The sequence below is a fragment of the Phaenicophaeus curvirostris genome, chromosome 1 (genome assembly GCF_032191515.1).
Source record: "Phaenicophaeus curvirostris isolate KB17595 chromosome 1, BPBGC_Pcur_1.0, whole genome shotgun sequence".
In the NCBI taxonomy this organism is placed as follows: domain Eukaryota; kingdom Metazoa; phylum Chordata; class Aves; order Cuculiformes; family Cuculidae; genus Phaenicophaeus; species Phaenicophaeus curvirostris.
The window spans coordinates 71,868,762-71,885,429 of NC_091392.1; the positions used below are offsets into that span (position 1 = coordinate 71,868,762).

Here is a 16,668-nt window from a genome sequence, read left to right on the forward strand (position 1 = left end):
TATCTACAAGTATCCTCTTCAGGCTTAATGAAACCTTGCTGAGAATTCTCACTGCTTAAATGGAAGCTTTGCAACTAGACTTCGTTTTTAACAAAACATGCAGGCCGTTAGTTCATTAATATCCATAAACTTATCAGCTGAATCCTGTTTTAATTTGTGAAAGATTACGATTCTCACAGGCTCCCAAGATTTTAATGCAGAAACTCAATTAAACTCAGTAGTTCTGGTAAGGTTTCATTTTGGGATTTAACTGAAATTAACCATTGATTTTGAAAGGAAAGAAAAGAAGCTATTACCTATGTGAACTTCTATACACTAAGACTGATCCCTATTATCAGACCCTTTAGGCAGTGTTATGTAGTGCTGTTGTTTTGCTAGACATCCAAGGGACCGAGGGACTTCTAATCTTGTATTGGACTGTTATCTTTATTCTCAGGCTGACTTTTCTGTCCTCAAAGCCTGCAAGTCTTTCACTCCAGCTCAAGGACCATTACCTTTCTGAGGTTTTTACCGTAGTGCTCACAAGAGACCTTTGATTTAGTAAATTTATTACGGGCATCCACGTTATCTCTACTCTAGTCTTTAACAAAGGTAACAGCCCAACTGATCTTATTTCATACCAAAGTAGTGTTATTAATCTGGAGGCAAGCATAGTTGACAAGATAGGTGAGGTTTGGTGATACCAGCAATGTTTTTGTCAGAAGACAGCAGAAGACCCTTTCTCTTCAACTCCTCTTTTGCTTGCTCTTAGCCTCTTGCCCCCTTAACAAGTGCAATTTGTCTTTGGTAAAGCCACTTCTCAGCAAATGGTCTTCTCAGTGTGACAGCACGAGGTGAGTAGAAACACGGCTTCCAGTTCTGTCCCATGGGCTGCATTATGTTTATTACAACGATCATTCCATATGTAGTTGCAGGATGATAGTGCCAACATGTATGCCATGGCCTCTCTGCCCAAGTCCTCTTCTGTGTCAACCTGTTGTGTTTTTGGCAAATAATTGCCTTTTGCAAGTGGGCATACAACGGACTCCTGGAACAGTTAAATAAACCATAGTTTTTGACTATATGCATTGGAGGTGTACCAGATAGTTAATGTTATGGATATTTTGCATAGACCAGGCCAACTTATATGTGTTGGTGGCAGAAAAAAATGAAGATAAATACCAAAACGTGCCATGTCTTGCTAAAACTTGAGAATAGGTCATGGCTATCCAAGTAACATTCGTTCCAAGAAAAAAGAGTACGGATATATGTTGAGAGGCATGAAAATAATCTATTTAATCTGCTTGTTCTTTGCATATTCTGAAGTCATTACACCTTTAGGTGCCACAAAAAAGTACAATGTTGTTGTTAACTTGGTTGTTACAGCAGAAGGGTCTAATAGCCTTTTTGTTTCCAGGTATTATGAATGGCATTGTCAGGACACCAGCACAGAAGAGAAAGAACTAAGGGGTACATTTGTGCTTTTACTCTGTGCAGATTCTTTACTAGTGATGGTAAAAATACAAAAAGAGAAAAGAACCTAATCTGTTTTGCTAATCACAGGTCATATTTTAAGAGATTTAATCCCCAGGGGTAAAAGCATCTTCTTTCTTTAAAGTGTGGCATTTTTTAGCTGGATACAATTGAGAAGCAATATAATGTACGACATTCATCCTAAGTCTGCCCTTCAAAGGATATGAAGATGTGAGTGGATAGCAACACCACTTGAATATCTCTCTTTAATTGACTGTCTGAGAGAACTCTAAAAATAAACTTATGGATATTGTGGGAAGATGAAACTAGAGGACAGTTGCATGTCTTATCAAAAGCCAACAATCAGACTGTACTGTCTTTCCATGAGTTTCTTTATGTGAATAAAGAAAGGTAAAGGAAAAGTCAGAAGATTGAGTTTGGGGAGTATCAAAATCAGATAAGTTGGTTTTCAAAGGGTGGAAGATCATGTCAGTTCTTATAGGAATTCTGTCTTTGTAAAAGTGTGAAAACTACAGCAGTACATTGAGTATAAGAGGCAGAGTAGAGTGATATTCTTATACAGAGAAACAAGCCTGGCAAGGATGTGTGTTTAAAAATGCTGCATGGAAGCTATGGTCATCTGTCATGTTTGAATTATAGCTTTATATACTAGCAAGTACTGAGACTGGGTTCAGTATGAGACTAATGAACTCCCATCCTTCTTGGGACCCAGATGTTCTTCACTGGTAAATTCCAAGTGCTTTGCTCTTCTGCTGCTGTCCTTATGCAAGTCACAATGCTCAAATGTTTACTGTTCAGAAACTTCTCTCCGCAGCCTAGCATATGAAGCACGCCACATAAACTTAAGTGGGGGGAAAGCTCTTCTGATCTTGGGAAGATTGCTGGTCTGTAGTGTTGTGTACTCAGCTAGTAATCAATCCAGTGCATTCTCGACATGTTTACAGCCTTCTGCTGAATGAGTCATCTTGATGTTCATTAGTTTACCCTAGAAGTGCTTTTGGTTTTAGAATAACCTTTAGTGCAAAGTAAAGTTAGTTTTAGTCTAATAGTAAGCTGAAAAACTATTAACTGAGTTTGACAATACGTGTTTGGGTGTTTTTGTTTTTTTTTAAAGAAAAGGATACGTCTTGGTGACTAGTGACTACTCTGATTTTTGTGATGTTTTGTTCAGCTGGCAGAAGAGAGCTGCAGCGTATTAAAGCTTCTGAAGTATTTCCAAATTTCAAACTCTGATAGGGAACAGCACATCATTTTATGGACCTCTTCACTCAGTAACGTAATTATACCTCTAAGATGTTTTTTTCTGACCAACAGAAAGGAGAGTAGAAACATAAGTGATGTGAACAACGTGCCGAAAACGGGCTAGCAAGAATATAGGGATTGTATTTGCTTTAAGCCACTGGATTAACTAGGTATAATAAAAAAAAAGTATGAAGCGGGGTCTCACAGAGGCACACAGTCCGTTATTACCGTAATTCTTCAAGTGAAAACTGGACGCAAGGGTTGGCGGTCGGGCCGCTCCAGTGGGTTCCCAACCGCGGCGCTGACCAGGGTCCTGACCCACGGCCGTGGGGACCAGCCCGGAGCTGACCAGGGTCCTGACTCGCAGCCGTGGGCAGCAGCCCTTACGGGCCCGGCCCCGAGCGCCTGCGGGCGCCGAACAATCCAGCAAGTTGCAGTCAAAGGCTGACTGACTGATGCAGAGACAGTAAGGCACGCGAGAAACAGCATATAGTGACCGATTTTCAGAAGTGACTCTGTCTGGAGCTGGAAGTTGGACTAGTCAAAGGTGCTGATTGATGAGAAGCTTAACATGAGCCAGCCACGTGCATTCGCAGCCCAGAAAGCCAACAGTATCCTGGGCTGCATCAAAAGAAGCATGGCCAGCAGGGTGAGTGAGATGATTCTACCCTTTCAGGTCTCACAAGAGATGAATAATCTGGAGTACTGTGTCCAGTTCTGGAATCCTTAACATAAGAAGGATATGGAACTGTTGGAACAGGGCCAGAGAAGTGCTACAAAGATTCTCAGCCTGGAGAGGAGAACACTCCAAGGAGACCTTATAGCAACCTTTCAGTACCTGAAGGGTGGGGAGGGACTGTTTACAAAGGCTTGTAGTGATAGGACGAAGGACAATGGCTGTAAACCAGAGAGGGGCAGATTTAGGCTAGACATAAGGGAGAACTTCTTCACGATGAGAGTGGTGATGTCCAGGTTGCCCAGGGAAGTTGTGGCTGCCCCATCCCTGCAGGTGTTCAGGGCCAGGTTGGATGGGGCCTTGGGCAGACTTATCTAGTGGGACATGTCCCTGCCCATGGCAGGCGGATTGGAACTGGATGAACTTTAAGGTCCCCTCCAACCCAAACTATTCTATGATTCTCGATTACCTGAATTGTATAACGCTAAAACCAAGGGAAGCACCAAGTCAGTGAAAAAAAGCTGTCCCTTGAAGTCAACTTAATTTTGTTCTGTATTGCATTTCAGCAGGTTTCCATGTACCTCAGTATGCACAATTTACCTGGGCTTCTAATGTTCAGATTCTGAGGTGTACTCTGCACTACTGTGACTTCGATCTTAGATTGGTTTTGATCCCTGAAGTCTAGGCTCCCTGTTTTGCTGTGCTGTCAGTAGGGGACCTATCCCCAGATGAACTTTTGTGTCCTCTTGCAACAAATTACACTTTATGTTTGCTTTTGAAGAACCTACACCTTTTTATATAAGGAAATTATATGGGGAAATTTTCCCCATTTTAATCTTATATTACTAAGTGGCTTATTATTGATATTGAAATGAGTAGTGCTTATTCAGATCAGTTTATGATAAGTTATTCAAATAGCACATTAATTATTCCCATGTCTCAATGTGAAATAGTATTCCTTTTAGTTTTTTTTGTTTTCATTACCAGAAAAAAGGAATAGTTTCATTGATTCTGTAATTGTAACAACTTTCCCCCTCTGCCTCCCTGATCTTCTAAACTTTTGTTTTCTTAACCTTGAGAGAGGACATTACACGGCACTGAGCTTTCCTCTAACTGCTTGCTTCTAATTACTTGTTTAGTAAACATTCATCTTCTAACCATTTGGTAGTTACTCATTGTATGCAAATGCTATTATGCTACTAAACACCATTTTTTACTGTTCATCAAGGTCTTTTAACCTTGGCTCTACTTTTCTACAGAACAACTGCCTTAAAGAAAGATAGTACTCTAAATGAAGAACTATACCCTTGCTTTACATGTAGTCCTTAAAATTCTTTGTGTTATTTTCTTCACATATTATTATTTGCTTTTCAACACTAGAGGGTCATCGTTTTTTCTTGTACTGTTAGTTACATGAACAGACTCAAATACCATCTTGGTTTGTGGGTGAAGGACATGTTAAAGATCTAAAATACAGACTGATGCAGGCTCTTCATCTGGCCCAGTTAAAATGGCTCTTTGGAGCTGAGTAGAGGTATTGATTCCTCAAACTATTTCATATTTCTTAGTGTATTTAATGTTTTTTTTATATTTACATGTTTCATTGGCAGTGTTCATTAAGGGTTAGACTTGACGATCTTAAAGGTGTATTCCAACCTAAACAATTCTATGATTCTGTTTGGTTTGACTGTTTGCTATGGGAGGGGAAAAAAGTTATTACTCACTTTTTTGGGTTCATATCATTGTTTCATCCAATTCAGTAGTACATTTAAATGAACCCACTGTGTCTGTGATATAATATTATACCTTGGTTTTGGGGGTTTTTTTGTTTTTTTTTTTTTTCACATTTCTGGGCAGCCCAATATCATCAGAATTTTTCATCCAGTCTTTACTCATAAATTATTCTACAACATCTTGAAACACCAGAGCCCCTAAAATATTTTCTAGCTAACCTTTGCCTGTTTAGGTTCCCTTTTCTGTTTATCTGTATTTCACTAATTTGTATCAGAGGAAATTGTTTTTTTAATGAAAGAAAGATTGGTATATAAATCTGCATCTGTATTGTAAAATGTAGAATTCTTAAAGTCTAAAATTTGGCTTAGAATTGTTAGATATTTTCTTCTTGGGTACAAGATAAGTGAAGCTTTCTTAAGAGCTTAATTTTTCTTCTTCATAGAGAAGAAAAAAAATCTGTGAGTATTAAAGAAAGTCAACAGTGCTTCCCTGCTGCCAGAAACCAGTCTCTGTGTTTACACTCCACTCAAACTCTAATTGCAAAATTCCTAGAGAGATCAATCCTTGCTAGTTGTCTTTGATGTCTTTTTAACTAGTGATTCTCAATAGATGTCATTGATTCATTTGAACTATTTAGAGGTGATGCAAAGGCAAGAGGCATTTTTTGATTAGTGGATCTTTTCCTTTTAGAAGCTCATTGTTTAATATTCTAGCTAAATGGAAGTGTATTGCTTTTAAGACAGCCTAAAAAATAAAAGCCAAAGCTTTAAACTTTGGGATCTATCTCATGATAACTAAATCCATAATTTAGTGCCTGTATAAGTCGGTTAATTTCCTTTGCTTCAGTTCCTTATTCGTACCAGTGGTAGTAGAGGGCCCTTGGGGATTTAGAGAGCCATTCCTTTGTTTAAGTATAATTGTCTTTTATACAAGCAGAATTGGAAGCCCTTTATATTTTTTATGAGCTGAAACTAACTTTATTTACTGCATATGCTGCGTCCTGCTAATAAGACTTTAGAGACCTTTATGTATCTATAGCTGGATGAGCTTTTTACTAAATCAGCCATATACGTGCAGATGGGTCTTCTGACACCTTCTTCAGAGTCCTCCTGCGTGTTGTCTTTCCTGCTCCCACCCACATTCAATGCAGGCTATTGTTGCCTTTCACAGTTCTTTATATTCTGCTGATGTGATTGTAGAAGCATTCATCCTGCATCAGTTCTGCAGTGTAAGGATTGATCTTGAAATGCTTAGGAACTTTGTGTTTGATTGTGGATTGGCCCTGACAGAAACCTTGCAAATGAATGAAACTGTGTTGAGGAATCCTTGGTAAAGCTAGGAAAATAAGTGAGTGGTAGCCCTCACTGAACAATAACTGGTATTGCAAATGTCCCAAATATTTTCATATCTTTGCTGATGGGTGTGTTGTCCCATGCTCTCACAAGAGAATAATTCAACATGAGAGTACGTTGTTTACTTATTCCTACACTAGGCACACACAAGCAGATAAGCTGCACTTCTCCCTGTTCTGTTTTGGTTGCAGCTTGTTGCTGTTCTTCCTGAAATCACTGAGGGAGAAAGTGCTGTCAGAGTTGGAGGATGTTGTCCCTGTGCAATCATATTATTTGTTTTCTGTCTGCATTTCTCCAACTGGAACATAATAGTTATTTGCTTTAGCAAAAACTTTCATGCATGGAAGTTAAAATATGCACCTATATACAGTTACATTCTCAGCTAGAAAATTGTGCACTGCAAAGCAGGAGATTAGTTAAAAAGCCTATACTGCATTTTCCCAGGCCTGCAGAATAAGTCATTACACTCTTATAAAAGAGTAACTACTCTTGTTGTTTAATAGGCGTGCGTGACATTAAAAAAGTAGTTTTTTTCCCCCGAAGTGATGAACTGTGCTTACCCTTGTTTCCATGAAAAGTCTACTAAAAAAATATTTCAATGCCCTTTCTTGACTTGAGCTTAGGGCTTTGTATCAATGTGACCCTGGTGCATACAGTTAGATATACTTAGCTTTTTTCTCTTCTGCTCAGACTTTGAGCAGATTAAGAAAGGAGCGGGGAAAAAGTGGAGAATGGGCAAACTCTTCAAAAGCAGCACCTGTAATTTAGGCCTACTAGCCCAAAAGAGTCGCTGCTTGGCACTCAGCGTAGTGCAGTGTTAAATAACTGCTGGAATACCTAGTGTGCCTGAATGTCTTTCTGCCATTGAGTGCCAGTGAACTGGTAGGTGAATTGCTGCCTGGTGTGTAAACGCTGTACAATGCAAACATAAAAGTCTGACCCAGTTGAAATCTAAGAGGGAGGCTGTTGTGTACTTACCTCTGGAGGTGTTGGCAAAGCAGAGCAGGACTGAGAATCCCACACAGTGGATGGGGATTTCTTCTAAGCTTGCCGTGGCATCTGGTGATGTCAGGTAGTCAAGTAAAAGCAAGGATTTGCTAAGTGTTTCTGTGGCTATTGGCACAGTTCAGTCATGTGACCTATGAGTCAAAATTTATCCTTATTACCACACATGATAAAAAACACACCAAAAATCAAATGAGTTATTCAAGTGTATGAGAAGGTGTTTAGGGAAGTCAACATAGACAATTATTTATGAATTCTGGTCAAGCTGATTTTCAAGGAATTTGTACTTTATTTTTCCATTTCATATAGTTCACATTGGAATGAGTTGCTCCACGGAACATCTAAATGCAGTTATTTGGAAGGAAACCCAAATCATTCTAAAGGACTCCCAATTCAGGAAATACTAGAAGCCATAACACCTTTCAGAGCAAGGGACACCCTCCCCACCCCAGTTTGATGAGTTCCCTTTTCTAATTAATCATGAAGCAATATTGCATTTTTCTCATTTTTAATCCAAAATTTGAGGTCCTAGTACATTGCAGGCAAACTTGTGGGGGTTGTGGTGGTAGGAGGATGCCTGGGACAAAGTGATCATGAGATGATAGAGTTTTTCAGTTCTAGGTGAGGTGAAGAGGGTGGTTAGCAGGACAGTCGCATTAAAATTCCAGAGGGCAGACTTTGGACTGTTCAGAAGGCTGGTTGGCAAAGTCCCATGGGAGACAGTCCTTAAGAGCAAGGGAGCCCATGAGGGCTGGGAGCTTTTCAAAAAGGAAATCCTAGCAGCTCAGGAGAAAGCCATCCCCATGTTCTGGAAAAAGAGCTGGCAGGGGAAAAAAACAGTTTGGTTGAGCAGGGAGATTTTGAGAGATGTCAAAAAGAAGAGAAATGTCTATGAGGTTTGGAAGAAGGAACAGGTGTCTTGGGTGGACTACAGGAGGGAAGTGAGATCATGCACGGAAAAAATCAGGAGGGCTAAGGCTCAACTAGAAATTAGATTGGCTAAGTCTGTGAAAGATAATAAAAAACCTTCCTATAAATACATTAACAATAAAAGGAGGACTAGGGAGACTATACAGTCCCTATTGGATGCAGAAGGAACAACAGTGACAGGGGATGAGGAAAAGACTGAGGTACTTAATGCCTTCTTTGCCTCAGTCTTTAATTGTAAAGAAAGTTGTTCCGTCTGTGTACAAACCCAGGAGCTAGAGGAGCAAAATGAGGCTCCCGTGATCCAAGAGGAGGTGGTCAGAGCCTTGTTAGCCCGACTAGACACCCACAAGTCTATGGGGCCGGATGGGATTCACCCAAGGGTATTGAAGGAGCTGGCGGATGTGCTGGCCAAACCCCTTTCCGTCATCTTCCAACAGTCCTGGAAGACTGGGGAAGTTCCACTGGACTGGAGGCTGGCTGATGTTGTGCCCATCTACAAGACGGGTCACAGGGAGGACCCAGGGAACTACAGGCCTGTCAGCCTGACCTCAGTGCCAGGGAAAGTCATGGAACAGGAGATCTTGAGTGCTATCATGAAGCACATGCAAGAGAACCGGGTGATCAGGCCCAGTCAACATGGGTTCACAAAAGGCAGGTCTTGCCAAACTAACCTGATCGCCTTCTATGACCAAGTGACTCGGCTGCTGGATGAGGGAAAGGCTGTGGATGTGGTCTTCCTGGACTTCAGTAAAGCCTTTGACACAGTTTCTCACAGCATTCTGCTTGAGAAACTGTCAGCCTCTGGCCTGGACAGGCGCACACTCTCCTGGGTGGAAAACTGGTTGGATGGCCGGGCCCAGAGAGTGGTGGTAAATGGTGTGAAATCCAGCTGGAGACCGGTGACAAGTGGGGTTCCCCAGGGCTCAGTGCTGGGTCCAGCCCTGTTCAATGTCTTTATCAATGACCTGGATGAAGTCATTGAGTGCACCCTTAGCAAGTTTGCAGACGACACTAAGCTGGGTGGAAGTGTGGATCTGCTGGAGGGTAGGGAGGCTCTGCAAAGGGATCTGAACAGGCTGGAGTGCTGGGCAGAGACCAATGGCATGAGGTTTAATAAGGCCAAGTGCCAGGTCCTGCACTTGAGGCACAACAACCCTGTGCAGTGCTACAGGCTGGGAGAAGTCTGGCTGGAAAGCTGCCTGGAGGAGAAAGACCTGGGGGTGTTGATTGACAGCTGACTGAACATGAGCCAGCAGTGTGCCCGGGTGGCCAAGAAGGCCAATGGCATCTTGGCTTAGATCATAAATGGTGTGGCCAGCAGGTCCAGGGAGGTTATCCTCCCTCTGTACTTGGCACTGGTGAGACCACTCCTTGAATCCTGTGTTCAGTTCTGGGCCGCTCAGCACAAGAAGGATGTTGAGGCTCTGGAGAGAGTCCAGAGAAGAGCAACGAAGCTGGTGAGGGGGCTGGAGAACAGGCCTTATGAGGAATGGCTGAGAGAGCTGGGGTTGTTTATCCTGGAGAAGAGGAGGCTGAGGGTAGACCTCATTGCTCTCTATAACTACCTGAAAGGAGGTTGTAGAGAGGAGGGTGCTGGCCTCTTCTTCCAAGTGACAGGGGACAGGACAAGAGGGAATGGCCTCAAGCTCTGCCAGGAGAAGTTCACGCTGGACATTAGGAAAAAATTTTTCACAGAAAGGGTCATTGGGCACTGGAACAGGGTGCCCAGGGAGGTGGTTGATTCACTTTCCCTGGAGGTGTTTAAGGCACGGGTGGACGAGGTGCTGAGGGGCATGGTTTAGTGATTGATGATCCCGTGGGTGTTTTAAAACCAGGTGATTCTATGATTCTTTTCTAAAATAAACCATTACACTCTCCAAATGTGAATTTGTTTCATAATCCATACACTGTGCTATGCTGGCTGTATGAAGGCCAATTCTATTGAATTAAATGCCACAGCATTAATTTGAAATGTTATTTTAATTCATGGCAAGTACTCACAGTGACTTCATGCTGAGTGTAAAGCTATTAGAAAGCGCGCTGTTTTGAAGCTCCTACTTAAAGTACAGCTTGAACTACAAGTGACTGCCAGCGAGTTACTGGTACTCTGTGCTTTCTGTGAATATGCAGGTATGTTGCAAAACGTTCTCTCTTTTGTGTGTAGTTGTTGTGCAGTTAATAACCCAGGTATCCTCTTTGAAATGAGGGTTTCCTGCAGCCACAGAGCAATGCTTTCAGTCCCCTAAATGTTCTTTTGCAGTCCTGTGCCCCCGTATGAATATTTAATGAGATATCAATCTTGTGAAAAACAATACTGCCTGAAAAACGTATCTGTGTAGAGCACAAAGTATACGTGAGCTTGAATGTTTAATTCCACTTGAATCCTTGATAAAGAGACTGTTGTCGTGACTGAGACATGCCTGCATGGTAATACTAAGAAGCTTGCTCCATCTGGACCACTCCTCTTTTGTGCAAGCAGTGAGATTTAGGTTTCGGGATTTGTTAGATGGCAGTGCCTCTGCGGAGCAAGGAAACTATTTGAAAAAAATATTAATGAAGGTAGCTGGAGGTTAATTTTAAGATTTCTCTCTTATCTGCTGGAGGGTTTTCCTAGTCAGTCACTGTCACAATTTCTTCTTTTAATAATTGCTTTGAAATCAAATACTGGGGTTTGGTATTATCTGAGGCCAGGATCTTAAAAACCATGCTCAGCCTATTTTTTAATATTCATAGTTATCATAGATAAAAAAGGCAGTGGGCTGCGTACCTGGGATCAGTCTGGCAGGGGCTCCATTCTGACCTGTTCCACAAAATGACTGTAAGTGTGCTTATACCTAATCCTCTGCTTTGTGGCAGCATTGCCATAGAGGCAAGGTTTTTGTCTTGCCTTTCACTTAACATTTCACACATTATTTCACATGTTAGAGGAATATAGAGAATTTTATATGAATTGTAGCGAAAACACATGTTTAGCAAGTCTCAGAGGAACAGGCATGGTGAACCTGAGAGATTTTGCACATGCAAAATGTAGCTTTCAACAGTTTCACTAATGTGCTTTTGTAGTATAGCTTTGCATGAACACAAAACAATTTAGGACTTATATAGCATTCAGTAAATCTGCCTGTAAAGTATCGGTGGTTTTTTTTGTATGTTTAAAGGCATGTATCTTCCAGCCTGTGTTTGCTCAAGATTTATGATATGGAAAAGATTTTCTCTGTTTCCAGCACTCATACACAGACACTTTCATTGTAATCCATGTTTCTTCTGATTGTCTATACAAAAGGGAGATCTATATTATTGTTAATATTTTAGATGTGTTTCAAGCATTTTTTAGTTATTTCAGTCAGTAATTAGAGAGAGGCCAGGCTGGAAATAGGTGTACAATAGAAAAATGTCTTAAGTTATAAATTACTAAAGGAAATCTTCCCCCACAAAAGTATGTCTTTTATTTTTCAAAGTTTTTACCAAAAAATATCCCAGACCTTAACGCTAAGCATTTATTTTTTTGTGTGAAAAAGGTTATTTTCCTGGCAAAATAATAATTATTTCTAAAGGATGGAAAGAGGGATGTCAGCTGTCTCACTCTAGTGGCATGGTGTGGGAGATGGGCTGAAAAGTCCTCTTTGTTGTAGGAGGAGCAGCTTCTCCTGACCTCTGTTATGCTTCTCCTTGATCTGGGCTCTTGTGTCCAGACTAGGGGGGGACTGTAGCAGTTTGTTGGAAAGGAGCGAGTGAAATACAGAGAACCACAACCACCCTCCACGTTCCCTTATGGTGAATGCCTCATCCCTGACACTGATGCTTTTTTTGGAGCCGGTTGCCATCAAGCTGTCATGTCTTGACAGCTCTGTAGGAGGAACAAAAGGCCCATCAGACCGAAGATGATTTGTAAACAACAAAGAAGGGGCATTTGCCACCCTGCCGTGGCCATGTCTGACAGTGTGAAAAACAGCACCATGTTACCTGTGGCTGACACACCCAGAGAATTAGCTACTTCCTTATGCAAAGGTGCAAGAAAATCTTTAATGAAGAGCTGATTTTGGCTTCTCATTAACTCTTGGGGTTTTGCTGTCTCCTTAGAAAAACAACCTTCTTGACAGGATGTTGCCTTCTCAAATGGGATGATAAGATCGCAGTATCTCTTGCAAATTCAAAACCCTTATTTAAAATCCCACCTTATTCTAATTTATATTTTCTATGTTTTCAGTTTTTGACATCTTCAGCATTAAATCAGCGGCTGAATACTGTAATTTTTCCTGTTTTCCCAGTAAGAACTTGGTTGCTGATTAAAGTTTCTGGCAGGTAGTGGGCAAAAATTACTGCATTAATAACCTAACAGTGAAATCAAAGTGAATTAGAGTAGCATTATCTAAAATAAATTATAGTTTGTTAGCTCTGTGTAATGTTCTTTTAGCTGATGACAATGATTTATTTCTACTTAGATGAATGATGAAACTAATCAGTGAATTGCTGGATAGATGCTTTGTTAAATTAGTCCCCTATTCAATTTGGAATCTTTAGTCTATTACTTTGTGTGCTTATTTGCCATTGAATTCACAGGGGCATGTGCAGTTTCTTCTTACATTTACATTAATATGAACTAGAACATCTTCATTGGTTATCACTGGGGTTTCATTGTATTAAATCAGGGAAAATGAGACAATGGGATCTTACAGTCTTTTGTTTTGTTTGGAGATGCCTTTTAAAAAACATCTTACAAATGGTTTTAGAAATTATTTGAAACTTATTTTAAAGGGAATTCAACTTGCTTACTTCTTATATTCAATGTGTTTTCACTTAACAGCATCTGCAAATCCTATAATAATGATTGCTCAAAAATGGGGGTGAATTGGTCATTTATTTGTACATTTTCTCTATTATAGTAGATGAACTGATGCTGAGCTATTTTTTCTAGTCCACACACAGGACTCTGGCTGTTCATTAAAATTTTATGAATGAAGAAAATAACAAATGTGTTGACAATGAAAATAACAAAGTTTCAGGAAGCTAATATTAGTGGAAATTCTTTTGTGACAACTTTGCATTCCAAACCCAGCTTTTGTTGACTAGCTTACAATTCTAAGGAGAAAAACAACTGAGCTTTTTGTGAGTATCTAGCATAAATGACAGCTGGGTCTCCACATTGTGGGAACTTAAATGCTTTTAACTATGAACTCACAATTTGCCTAGCAAAGTGTTACACTGTGGGAGGTAAAGAAGGAAAGCATGAGAAGGTTTTTACAAGTCCTGTGAAACATGTTTTGCCAGTAATAGAAACCTAGAAGCAAACTTGGGTTTGCTGTATAGTATTATCTCCAAATAGCAAGATGACCTTAAGATAGTACTTTTGATTTGAAAATTACCTCTTATTGAAGTTATAAATAATCCCCAAGTCGATTGTACAAAAAAGTAAAACCGGTTTAATTCTGGAGTAAGGTGTAGCGTTCTTCTAACCCTTCAACCCCAACATAATATTCAAAATATCTGAAGGCAGATCACCCACACTGTGAAGACAGTTTAAGATCACTTGGTGTGAGCAATCAAATAATTATTGGAGTCCATCACCAATGTTTTTTACTCTTAGAGGAAAAAAATACCCCAGGTTTTGAGAAGTCATAGAATATTAAATTCAACCTTAAATCTACAGTGCCTACTACCCTGACCAGCTAGCAGTAGGAACAACTAGAGGATGCCAGGAGACATCTTGAAAGTGCAATAGTGATCTGGAAAGCTAGTAACAAGCTGAGTAATTCTACCATGTGTTAGGGCTGGAACTACCTTTTGGTTAATTGTGTTGCAATTTTGCTTAAGCTGTTTGCACTTCCTGTTTTGGGCAGCCCAAAGGAAAGAATAACCTGAATGCTTATGAGAAGTCACAGAATGAAGTCCACAGCCTTTTAGGTTTGAAGAGCCTTTAAATGCCTTTGTCTCTGGTATCTGTCCCATGAAGATCCTTTGGGTGTGGAGGGAAGTGTGCCATCACAGTAACGTCCTGCAGCGGGCTGGGTATGCTACTACTAACTAGATTACAGGATAGTGATTTCCTGACAATTTCAAAGGCCAGGGGACTAATACCTTTGAAAAAGGGAAAAGAGAAATGCCTTTTGTAGAGAGAAAAAGGAGCTATAAGTTTCATAGGCGCTTGTGGGCAGCACTTGAGTTTAAGACTTGTATGATTTGTGTATGTTTGGGCAGTTTGTTTGGACAAAGAGGCTCAGGGCAGAGTTCCTGAAATGGCCCTGCAGTCTCAGCAGTAATACAGATCTGCCATATAAATATTTGAAGAAAAGTCATGTGCAAGAAAACAAATGCAGGTTTCTCCCAGGTCTTCCTAAGCCATTGCTCTTCATTAAGCTCAAAGCAGCTGAAACCCCACCAAACACCAGGGACAATTAATCCATAGGCCTTTACAACCTTCTCTTGCCCTGCCCTATTATGGTACTGGAACTAGGTTTTTTGCATCACGTCTGTTGAAAGTTTGTAAGTATGGTCTTCTGAAAAATGCATCCATTGAACCCTTTAAGTTAAATAGTGGCATGTAGACTGTCCAATGTCTGTGCCGTGTCCTGGATTTTCACTACTTTGCTTGGATGCAACAGCTTCTTTGGGCTCTTGGGGCATGGTGGCTTTTCACCAAGAACTTTGTTCAGTTTGATTTTCCTCCAATGTCTGTGGAGTGAGTGGATTTCTTTGCAGGTTAGGTGGAGGGACAACCACCATGGTGATTTTACCTGCCTCTTGTAATTTCCTTTGGCTTCATTAAATCAGCCTTTCAGCCTTGATCTTGTTCTTTTATTTCTTGGACTCTCTGAAGGACCTGAGTTTCAAAGCTTCACATGCTTTCAGAAACAAAAGTATGTGAGAAAATGACAACTAATATTATTGTCTTTGAGCATAACAAGATATAAGACTCTCTTGAAGGGTAGCGGGTCATCTCAGGCAATATCAAAGGCTGCTGGCAAATCACAGACTTCTGAAGCATTTAACAACTCCTAAATGTTTATTTTTGGGGTCTAAAGATACTCAATCTGTACTAAAGCCAAAGAATTTATGTAGCAGTGCATCCATAACTGTTAAAAGCAAGAGTTAATGGCTTCTGCCTTTGTCTGTGATTTGTCACAGCCTTGCCTTTGTATAAACTGCTGTCTTGAAATGAGCTTTGATATATCTTGAATAGGAAAGGCACTGTTATTTATTAGATGTATCTTTTCTACATTTCCTCTGATTCCCATCCCACCCTTTACTGAGTGTGTGAGCTTGCATTTGATCGGGTCACCTTAGACATGTGATATTCTTTCAATTTCAAGATATATTCCTAGTTCAAGAACTGTGTAAATTAAAAAGTGTTCTTGAGAAAGCAGATGCAGAACAAGAATGCAGATGCATACTTAGTATTGTTCTGCCATGCTCTCACTGGGTTTCTAATGGTGGCTGGACCTCAAGAAACTAAAATTTATTTTTCTGCCTTAGCATATCTTAATCCAGAGTTAGCATGAACAAAATACTTTAATATTTTTTTTTTCATTAGAAAGCAGGTTGTGGCTTTATACTAGCTGAATGAAATCTAGGTTGCTGAGAAAAGAAAATACAGAGTTTGTGCTATAATGCTGGGTCTCTTTTCTGGACCATGTACACTGTCGCAATGCCTGGTGAATACATGATGCAACGTTAGATGTTGCTCTGTACATGTAAGAGAGTACAAGTGCTGCCACCATTCTACCTTGTCCTCCCAGAGAGGAGAATTGTTCTACGATCCAGCATTCTGTCGCCATGGAATTTGCATTCTTGGAGGCCCATGCAGCAATTTCTGTCTCTGCTGCAAAGTCCGGTTTTGGCAGGTTTGATGAATAAAAAGTCCTGGCACATTTTTTTTGCATGAAGTGAATATTAACTTTTGTAGTGTGGAGAAATTCCATTCTGTAGCTAAATCACACTGCTATAAATTCACATCTTTTCACCACCATTTTTTTTAAATGTATGCTGGGCTGCACTGATGCACTGTGTGCTGGTTATTGACTGTCCCAGTCTCACTAAAGGTGAATGGCTTGGGGCTGACAGGGAGATACCCAATCCATAGTTTTGAGGTCCTCTGGAATGAAGAAGGTGATACAGATCTACTTTATTACTCTGTTTGATGCATAAGATAGCATGACAATTTGACCTTGCACTTTAATGCCCTGCTAAGCTGCTACAAAAGCTCCTTAGCTAAAATGTTCACTTTCTAATTTTAATTGATGCTGTGCCTGGGCAGCTAAG

The 16,668-nt window shown here is 40.5% G+C and overlaps 1 protein-coding gene across 3 annotated transcripts in view; it reads left to right on the plus strand.

The window, feature by feature from the left end:
- The window catches only part of ST8SIA1 (ST8 alpha-N-acetyl-neuraminide alpha-2,8-sialyltransferase 1), a 126,368-nt gene that overhangs the window by 56,142 nt on the left and 53,558 nt on the right, over nucleotides 1–16,668 (plus strand). The gene's annotated exons all lie outside the window — the stretch shown is intronic.